General features: G+C 40.3%; 1 pseudogene; it reads right to left on the bottom strand.

The window, feature by feature from the left end:
* Positions 1-1,052: 1,052 nt before the first annotated feature.
* LOC129629031 (interferon-induced very large GTPase 1-like) overlaps positions 1,053-10,340 on the bottom strand; it is a 56,865-nt pseudogene continuing 47,577 nt past the window's right edge.

Raw genomic sequence — 10,340 nt, 5'->3', positions numbered from 1 at the left:
GACTAAGACATATCCGACTCTTGTGACCCCATGGACTGTAGCTAACCAGGCCACTCTGCCCATGGGATTCTCCAGACAAGAATACTGGAGTGGGTTGCTATTTCCTTCTCCAGGAAATCTTCCCAACCATGGACTCGAACACAGGTCTCCTGCATTGCAGGCAGACTCTTTACTGATTGAGCTACGAGGGAAGCCCTGACCTGGTTCACAGCCTTGATTAAAATGGCAGGTTCGATGCACGTTACTGGATGCTTGGGGCTGGTGCACTGGGACGACCCAGGGGGATGGTGTGGGGAGGGAGGAGGGAGGAGGGTTCAGGATGGGGAACACATGTATACATGTGGCGGATTCATTTTGATATTTGGCAAAACTAATACAATTATGTAAAATTTAAAAATAAAATAAAATTAAAAAAAAAAATAAAATAAAATGGCCCTTTTTCCCTGGTCATAAATCTTGTTCCATAAATGGGTCCTTCTCAGACTTGTACAGAGCTCTAGGCTTTGAATACCTAAACTTCTGTGATTTTTTCCTTTACCTTTTTTAAAAAACATGCACAGGCAAGAGAAAATGGTTAAATTAGAAAAAGTTATTTGAGTTCTATTTTTCATATTTGTTTAATACTTTTTCTTGAATTGATGCAGGCTCTATCCTGGCCAAGTTTCTGTTTTGTTTTCTTTTTTTTTTTTTCTAATTATTCCTATAATAGAATGGCTCTAAACAGCATTATATTTGAGAATTGGAAATCTTGAATTTCCTATGAATGTTTTTGCATTCAAGCATTAATAACTCTTCCTCACAATTTCGTAGAGTGAAAAAAATGCACTTAGAAATGAAAAGAATTTGTAACTTTCAGTCAATAGCTGTATATTGATAAAAATATTTGTATAGTTATTCTGTAGATTTTGTAGCCATCTGCAATGGTTTTAATTTCCCTCGAAAATGACTTTCTTGAAGCTTTATATAACATATATTTAAAAATAAAAACATTCAGAATAATAATATAAAATATGCAGTTGGTATATTAAATGTACTTTATTTGATTTTATCATGTACTCATATATATCAGCTGTTTTTAAAGAAGGAATTGAGGCAAAGAAAAATAAGGTTCTTACTCAAGAAATCTTCAACTCTTGCTATGATTGATTTAGTTTTAGATGTTTCACTTGAAAAAATTTGATATAAGGAAGGTTTCCATTCTGAGTGGGTGGTATTTTAAGCCTGTTCTGGTAATGTGCCTTCTTTGTTTAGATACTGGAACCCTTATCTGGTCATTGAGCATTAATATTGTTTCAAGTCATCAAGCACCTCCTGCTTTGTAATTTTCTCCCAGGCATCAGGAATTTCACCTTTATTCATAAATTTTCTGTGATATTTTTCTTCTAGCTTTGATCTGAAGTGACAGACAAACCATTTCCAGTATGGCTGGGTGGATGTGTCTGGGGTGATGCTCCACGTGGCATATTCCCCGCCTGCTTGTCGATAGGTCTTATATGGGATTCTCCTGTCATCATTCAAAATGAAAAAACGATCACTTGCTACTGAACTAGTACAGTAATTAAGGGTAAAATAGTCTGTGTGATACAACCCCCATCCATTGACAGCCTGTGGACGGTGGAAGGGAACACTGTGGTCTCCTTCATGGGTAGGGATTGTGTTCGTACAAATTGCTTTACAGAAGGGACACTGTTTCCAGCAGCCACAGAGATGTTCACAGAGCATTTTCTGGATTTCAGGAATCATTTCTTCTACAAGTCTAGACAAACAGTTCTGTTCTACCTTCTTCATTTCAGGCTCCAAAGCTTTACTCATGGCCTCTTTGATAAACTCAATATCTTTTATCTCCTGGTGTTCAATGCTTATCAAGTCTTTTCGTGGAAAGATCAAGGTACTCCCCAGTTGATCACAGAACAAATCTAACCACCCAGACACTGTGCTGCTTTTATCTTTAGCTATTGCTGTAGATGCGTGCATAGCTGAGAGGATGGCATTCTTGATGTCATCTAAACTCATTTGTAGAAAAGTCTTTATTTTTTCACTTCCTGTGTCAGAAAAATATCTTTTAACATGGTTTTCAATGTAATTCTTAAAAAATGATTCTGGATTATGAAGGTACTGCCAGTAGTTATCAAAATTTTCCTCTTCTGCCAGAGAGATGAGAATGTGTTTCTCCAGGTTAGCTCTGTTTTCATTGAATGCCCGGCAGGTGGTTCGAATATCCCCAGCAATTTTGAGGGCCATCTTGTTCCTTATTGTGCTGGAGACAGCAGGTGTGAGTTTCTTCCACAGAAAATCAACAAATGTTTTAATTGAAGATGCTCCTTGACAAGAGATCTTAAAGCTCATGAAGAAATCATCTTTCTTGCTTTGCAGATAGTTTACAGGATCATTTGCTGTCTTGAATGCCTTGTGCATGTCCTTAAACGTCACTGATGCTCTTTTGAATAAACACAATGATAAGTCTATTTCATATTTTTTTGTAAATGTGTATCTTTTCTGAGTGGGTGCAGACATCACCTCCTCATGTATTATTCTCAGGATTTCATGGAAATAAATTGGATTGTAATCATGCTTTTGTTGAGATATTTTGTTAAGAGTTTCATTAACTTTTGAAATAATGCAGTCAGTAGTCATATTTATGGAGTCTGTATCTTGGGGCCCTATGGTCATTGTAAAGAGTCCCAAAGATTTACTTTTCATCTTAACATGTTTTTCATAGTTGATTTCAAACTTTTCTCCAGAATAGTTCCCCACTATGCTTGCTATGTCTTTTTCCTTTTTGAAATAATCCAAAAGGATGTTTTCAGAATCCACATTAATTTCAGGGTCTGTGGCTGGAGGGAGACTTGAGGACACATCACAGACCCATTTTTTCCAAACCGAGTTGAATTTCTCATGGAGCTCTTCCTCACTCAATTTGGTGCCATTTAGCCGTAAAGCCAAATTCTGGCTGTTTTCCAATAATTCCTTTTCATATCCTGACTTTTTGTTATCCAATTTTTCTTGATTTTTTTTTAAACTAATAAGTTCTTTGGCTTTTATTTGGACATCTAAAATTAGTGCCTCTTTAAGGGTTATGAGTTTATTTTCAAAATTTCCTTTCCATTGAACCAGCACTTCACTATCTGGGTCTTCATTAAAATATTTTTCAAGTTTTTGCTTGATGGCTTCATATATCTCTGCAACTTGAGCCTCCAGGGTATATGTTTCGAGTGTCTGGATTTTTCCATTCTGAATCTGGATGATCAGCTGGTCCTGTAATCTCTGCACATGACTCCTCAGCTCCCATGTCCAGGAGTTATACATGGTTTCCAGTTTGCTCATGACCATGACTTCTTGAGTGTTCCTGAAGCTGAAAATAAAGTTCTCATTCAGTAGGGCTCTCCATAAATCTTGAACTCGGAATTTTACATCTGATATCTTCATGATGCTTCCCCTAGATGCCTGTTGGGCAGTCACAAGAATTCTGCTTTTTAGTTCCTGAACATTGTGGCTGTAGCGAGGATTGGGAGGGGCCATTGGGGGATTGCCATCCCAGAGGTGAGCAAAGTAGTAGACGTGGGTATTGACGTCAAACTTAATGACATCACTAAAGCAGGTTACATCAGAGCACTGCTCTTCTTCAGCTGCTATTGCTGCCATTTCATCCAATCTCTCCTCAAGCCGCCTTCTTCCTTCCATATTTTGGTCTTTAGCTGTAACTTCCCCCACATTCTGATGGACAAAGAGGCAACTGGGAGAGATTTTTACTTGTTTCATCCTCAGAAAAGCTTGGACAACTATTTGTAGAATATCTTGCATTTCTGATGGATTTTCCCCCATAATATTGATCAGAGTCAAGTTTCCAAGTCCGATGACAAAGGTTGCCAACTCATTGTCATGATTCTGGGACTTGTTGCTGAGTTCTGGGGCTCGAAGTCCCTCTGTGTCCACAACAAGCACAAAGTCAAAGCCAAGTTCAGCTGCGAATGTCTCCTCCACTTTCAGAAGCTGCATGTAGGCCCCGCGGGTACACCTCCCGGCACTGACAGTGAACTGCAGCCCAAAAAGGGCATTCAGCAGGGTGGACTTCCCTGAGCTCTGCAGGCCGAGGACAGAGAGAACAAAGAGCCGCTTGTTTCCAAGGTTCTCAGAGAGCTTGTCAAAAACAGCTGCCACCCACCTCAGGGGCACATATGAAACATCCCCATCCAGCAGCTCAATGGGAACACCAGATATCATCAGATTTGCAGCAATGTGGGGAAGGGAGAGAAATAGGGTATCTTTTGCGGGTGAAGCTTCTTCCAGAGCTTCGTAGATCTGGCCAGCTTCTCTGAGAATGTGCTCAATTCCCAAGGTACAGTCATTAATCTCTCTGGAAATAGCTTCTATCTCTTTTTGCCAGTCTTTCAGAGAGCTACTCTTTGTGGCCTCTTGCTTTTTTTTTTGAACCAATGCCTTTTTCTTCTCATTTAGATTTTCCAAGTGTCCTGCAGTCAGGTTGTCCAAAGCTACATTCAGCCATTGGAGGAAGTAGAGTTTGGTGTGAGTTTCTGAATGATTTTGGAGTATTTCAAGGACAGAATGCATTAAATCACTGAGAGGAAAGGCTTTTCGTAACTGTTCATGTCTTATCATTTGTTTTTCTGTCTCAGTCTCACTTTTGTGTTGTTCAATGCTGCGATTCCCCTTTTCTCTCAGATGATAGAGTTCTTTGTCCTTTTTACACCAAAGTTGCCACAGTTTTCCCTGAAGAGGTAGTAAGTTTTCCTTGACCTGAGGTATTTCCATTTCTGTCAATATGGTCATTAGAGCCTCTGCCTTTTCTTTGGCTTCCTTGCAATCTCTCTGGTCTTCATCAATAAGTATTCCTTGCTTGCGAGCAACTTGGGCACAGTTCTCCAAGCTGAGTGCAGTGTTAGAGAGCTTCAGCAAACGTTTGATTGTAGTTGTGAGCTCCCCTATTAATTCTGCCTCATTTCTGTTCCTGATCCCAATTCTCACTCTTGGGCCAGAATTATCGACTGTGACTTTTCCTTTATCATCAAGCAAAAAGATTAAAGGTTTTGATGACTGACACATGTCACTGACTATTTTTCGGTTTCCTTTATTGTCATCAGAAATTGACATCAGGATCACAATTATAGAAGAGACTTCCTTTAAAAAGGCGAGTTGCTTCTCATGTTCCTTTGCATCTCCATGAAGATTGGTAAAGGTCAAGCAGTTGTCAAGTCTGTCCTGCTCTTCCCCTCCAGGACAGAACCAGGCAACTTCCACCACTCCTCCCATCAAGAGACAGTCTCTGCGGCTGCCTTTGCAGTGTCGGTGAAAAAAGACATCATGTTTGTGTTCACTGAGAAGACAGTTCATGATCTGTGATTTGGAAGCAGAGAAGCCAGTTCCAACTCTAATAAAGGACACAATGGGGACAGAAACATGACACATCTGTTGATTCGTGTAATTGTCCTTTTCCTCTTTTATTGATATCTCTACTTGCTGCCAGCTCCTTCGAATTTGACTGAGAGACCAGAGAGAGAATTCAATTTGAGCACTGCAAGGATTAGGTATGAGAAGGGGGAGGGCAAACTGACACATGGAAAGTTTGTCCAAAATATACTGTCTGGCAAAATCATCTGCACAGTGAAGAATTGCCATCTGAACATCCATAGGGTGAACATAGGGTCTGACATTAGTGGCTGCTGAAGGCTTAGTAGGGATAACACTTTCATCAAGTAGATCTTCATATGGATCAAAAGCCGCCTTTTCTTGATTTGAGGTGCTTGAATAGACTTGGTTCTCTGTGTATTCTTCATGTTTGATGACCAGGTATCTCAGCCCATAATCCAGCATCAATAGCTTCTGTAGGAAATAGAAGGGAAGTTCTCTTTCAGAGCAGGGCTGGGTGTTGTGCACAGAAGTCTTGTGGATCAGTTGGAAGTTAGCTCTGCTCATTTTTCTTGGGTAGTAATGTTCTAGGCCTAGACGCTGGAGTAAGTCTTGGAAGGCTCCATTTTCTGTGACTTCCTCCTTTTTCTTTTCATTATCGTGTGGTTCATGGAGCTCTTTCTTTTCATGGAAGATGATTTGCAGTTGTTTTCTCACCTCCTCCACTTGCAATGAAGAGACAGCAGCCTCATATTTCCCTTCAATGAGCAGTCTCAAGTCTTTTTCTAAGTTTTCCCAATCATGATCTCCATGTTTGGTGAGGACATATACAACTTCTTTAGTCAAAGATCGTCCCATGTAATGTTTGATCAATGCCAAGCGTTGTGTTTTCTCCTCCTGAGAAACAGCTTTAATGCCTGCTGTTGCTGTCAGACTTGTGAGCACCAGGAATGCCTGAGCCCTGTAGTTGCAAATATTTTTGAGCTCTTGGTATCTATTTTGCACAGTTTGCATTTTGTCCAATAGAAAGTGTAACTCATCATACCCCAGGAGATACTGAAATATATTGTCAACCACATGATATCCTGCACCAGATGCTATCAAAAGTAGCAAGACGTGTGTGTCTGGCTTTCCTGTTTCTCGGAGGTATTTCAAGAAGCAACCAAGAGACAAGCTGACCTCATAAGTCAGCTTTCTTTGAGCTTCCTCCACCAACTCTGTAGATTCAGAGTTGGCCTTTACTTCCCTAAGGTCATTCTGAGTTTTTTTAAATATTTCAATTAACTCAGAAAATTGGGTGATATGGACATTGTCTTCCTTTGGTTCTGACTGAAATATCCACTGCATAATGGAGTGAGCCTGAGGAAAGTTTCTTACTGTATAGATGTGAGGATCCAAAAGACTGCTCAACTGAGATTTAATAAATGTAGTTCCATAAATGGGAGATTTTTTGCAAAAGTTGACCATGTTTACCAGAAAATTCTGCAGACCCCTGTCTTTGAGGCATATATTAGTCCAAATGGTATAACTTTCAGTTTTTTGACTCAATCTTTGCATGAAATTTATCAGGCTTTTAAGCTGTTCTTCAGGATCAAAAACATCCCAGGATTTCACATCCTGTAGGAAGATCCTAGCCTCCTTCTCAATACTTAGTAATTCTACTCCTTCCTGGATCTGGGCAGTGAGTTCAGTCAGAACAGTATAGTGGTCTTTCAGACAGATAGCTACTTTACAAGGATCCTTAAAATCACTTCTATGGCTAGAGAGGACAATGTCCCAAACAGGTACCAGGTGAAGTCCATGGTCAATGACACACCAGGTTTGATTATTGGCAACTAGACCAGCTTTCCAGTTTAAAAAGCCATTTGCTTCTGGTGGGCCACCTGTCTGGGCCACAGATAACTGGACTTCGGTTTGGAGATTTTGGAAGGTTGTTCTCTGAGAGGCTTTTTCCGAATGAGAGTCTGACATATCCAGACCTGTACCAGTGTTCACTCCAGAGCCACTGTAACTGCCCCTTATGTAAATACTCAGGGCCTCTGCTGCTTGCTGCTTCACTTCTGCCAGCCGTTCTTTTTGGAAATCCTCTAAAATGGCTTTCCACCAGTAGATTCCCCCTAAGTGTAGAGGGCCCTGATTAGCATGAGATCCAAACCTCTGGAAGAAGGCTTCAGTCTTATGCTTCAGCAAGAGTAGTTTGTCTGGGTCTTCTGACTGACTCACAAGGTCTTCAATGTATTTTAAATCCTGGAGAGCAGCATTGGAAAGTTGGAGCTGGTCAATGGGAAAGTAGAAGGAGGCCAGTGGGATATAGATGAACGTAGTTGAGCAGAAATAAGAGTGTTTAGAATGTGACTGTTGTATTTTCTTGGATTCTGAATGCATGCTCTGATCCATACTGGCTTCCAGGCTAATTCCCCAACCTCTACCCTTTGCTAAGGCAGTTACACTGAAGCCCAGCTTCTCTACAGTCTGAGTGAACATGGATTCTTCTTGAGAAGATGTAAATTCCTTCATTAGTACCTGTGTACTCTGCTCAGGGCCACGGAGTACAAACTCCCTGGGGACACAGAGTAGCTCCTCTCTCTTCTCCATAAGACACCTTTGGTTACTGGTTTTGTAAATTCCCTGTAGAGCTAGTCCTCCAGAAGCATGTCTCACCAGTTCTCTATCTGGAAGATTTTTCCTGTGAGAAAATGCCCCTTCCATGAGGTTGAGTTGTCTCTGCATATCTTCCATGACTTCTCCTAGGGGGTTTTCAGGAGATGGCCAAAACTCTTTGGGTATCTCCATTGTTTGCCTCAGCGCTGCTTTCTTTTTCGTCACTGCCTCTTCCTGTTGTTGCCTCTGTTCTGACCTCATTTCTCTTTGTTCCTGCAGTGCCTGTTCTGCCTCCATTTTCCTTTTCTTTAATGATTCCACCCAAGACTCCTGTAACTCTGAAAGAGTATTTGAGTGTGACAGATTAAGAAGTTTCTCCAGGGCCCCTTTCTCCCAGGAATGTTGCACCTGGCTTTTCAGTTTCTGAAGGTCTTTTTATTCTAGGTATTGTAAGGCATGGGCAGAAGTCACACCCAGGTGTTCCTGCAGCTTTGACAACTAGCACTCAACTGCCAATGCTACTTCTCTGAGCATCTCTTGGAGATCTTGCCCATTTTTGCTTCTAAACGGAGGTTCATTGGGCCTAGACTCTGCTGTGTCCATGGCTGTGGGAAGAAAAGACACGCAGTTAGCCCGTGGCATGTTAATAGGCAGAATTCTGTGATTAATTTGCAGAAATCTTTTGCTTTTGTATACACTAATAGTGAACTATCAGAAAAAAAATTTAGGGAACAATCCCATTTATGTGAAAAGAATAAAATACCAGGGAATAAACTTAACCAAGAAGGTGAAAGACCTATATTCTGAATACTATAAACACTGATGAAGGAATGTGAAAATGATAAAAAGGAATGGGAAGATACCCTGTGTTCCTTGATAAGAAGGATTAATGTTGTTAAAAATGGCCATATTATCCAAAGCAATCTATAGGTTTAATGCAATCACTATCAAAATACCCAGGACACTTTCACAAAAGTAGGACAAAATGATTCTAAAAATTTTTTTGGAACCACAAAAGACTCAATTGCCAAAGCTGACTGGAGAAAAAAAAAAAATAGCTGGATGTATCACGTTCCCTATTCAGATTCTACAACAAAGCTATATTAATCAAAACAACATGACATTGGCATAAAAGCAAACATATAGATCAATGGAACAGAGAGCCCAGAAATAAACCAACACACTTATGGTCAATAACCAATGACAAAAGAGATGAGAAAACAATGGAAAAAAGATAATTCCAGTAAGTGGTGGTGGGAAAATTGGATCACTACATTAAAAGAATATTAGGAAAAAGTAGGCAAAGAATAAATAGATGTTTCTCCAAAGAAGACATACAGATGACAAACAGGCCCATGAAAATCACTCAACATTGTTAATTGTTAGGAAAATGCAAGTCAAAACCATAATGAGGTATCACCTCAAACCAATCATAATGGCCATCATCATATAGTCTACAAATAATAAATGCTAGAGAGGGTGTGGAAAAAAGGGAATCCTTGTGTACTGTTGCTGAGAATTTAAGTTGGTTTAACCACTATGGAAAGGATTGTAGAAAATGAAAAAATGAAAAATAGGATCACAATATTACCAAGCAATTCCACTCCTGGGTACATATGCAAAGGAAGTGAAGACAGGATACTGAAGAGATATATGCACCCCCATGTTTACTGCATCATTATTCACAATAGCCAAGGTATGGAAACAGCCTAAGTGTCAGTCCATGGCTTAATAGATAAAGGATATGTGATACAGCATGCACACGTGTGTGCAGAGACACAGACACACAGTGGAATATTATACAGTCACGAGAAAGAGGAAGTCCTGCCATTTGTGTGTGACAACATGGATGGACCTTGAATGCATTATGCTAAGTGAGATAAGTCAGACCAAGAAAGAGAAATTCTGTATAATATCACTTACATGTGAAATCTAAAAAAGCCAAACTTGTAAAACCAGAGTAGTATGGTGGTTACCAGGGGTTGGAAGGTGTAGGAATTAAGGAGATACTGTTTAAAGGTACACATGTGCCATCAGTAGATAAGTAAGTCCTAGACATCTAGGCTTCCCTGATGGCTCAGATGGTAAAGAATCCGCCCACAATGCAGGAGACCTGGGTTTGATCCCTAGGTTGGGAAGATTCCCTGGAAGAGGGCATGGCAACCCACTCCAGTATTTTTGCCTGGAGAATCCTCAAAGACACAGGAGACTGGCGGGCTACAATTCATGGGGTCACAAAGAGATGGACATGACTGAGTGACTAAGCAGAGCACATATAGCACACATAGTGATTATAAACAATATACTGTATTATAAACCTCAAAGTTGCCAAGAGACTTGATCTTAATTGTTCTCACCACAATAAAGACATGGTA

The sequence above is a fragment of the Bubalus kerabau genome, chromosome 15 (assembly GCF_029407905.1).
Source record: "Bubalus kerabau isolate K-KA32 ecotype Philippines breed swamp buffalo chromosome 15, PCC_UOA_SB_1v2, whole genome shotgun sequence".
NCBI lineage: Eukaryota > Metazoa > Chordata > Mammalia > Artiodactyla > Bovidae > Bubalus > Bubalus kerabau.
The sequence above is the reverse complement of the archived record's forward strand: the minus strand, read 5'-3'. Positions and strand labels throughout refer to the sequence as shown.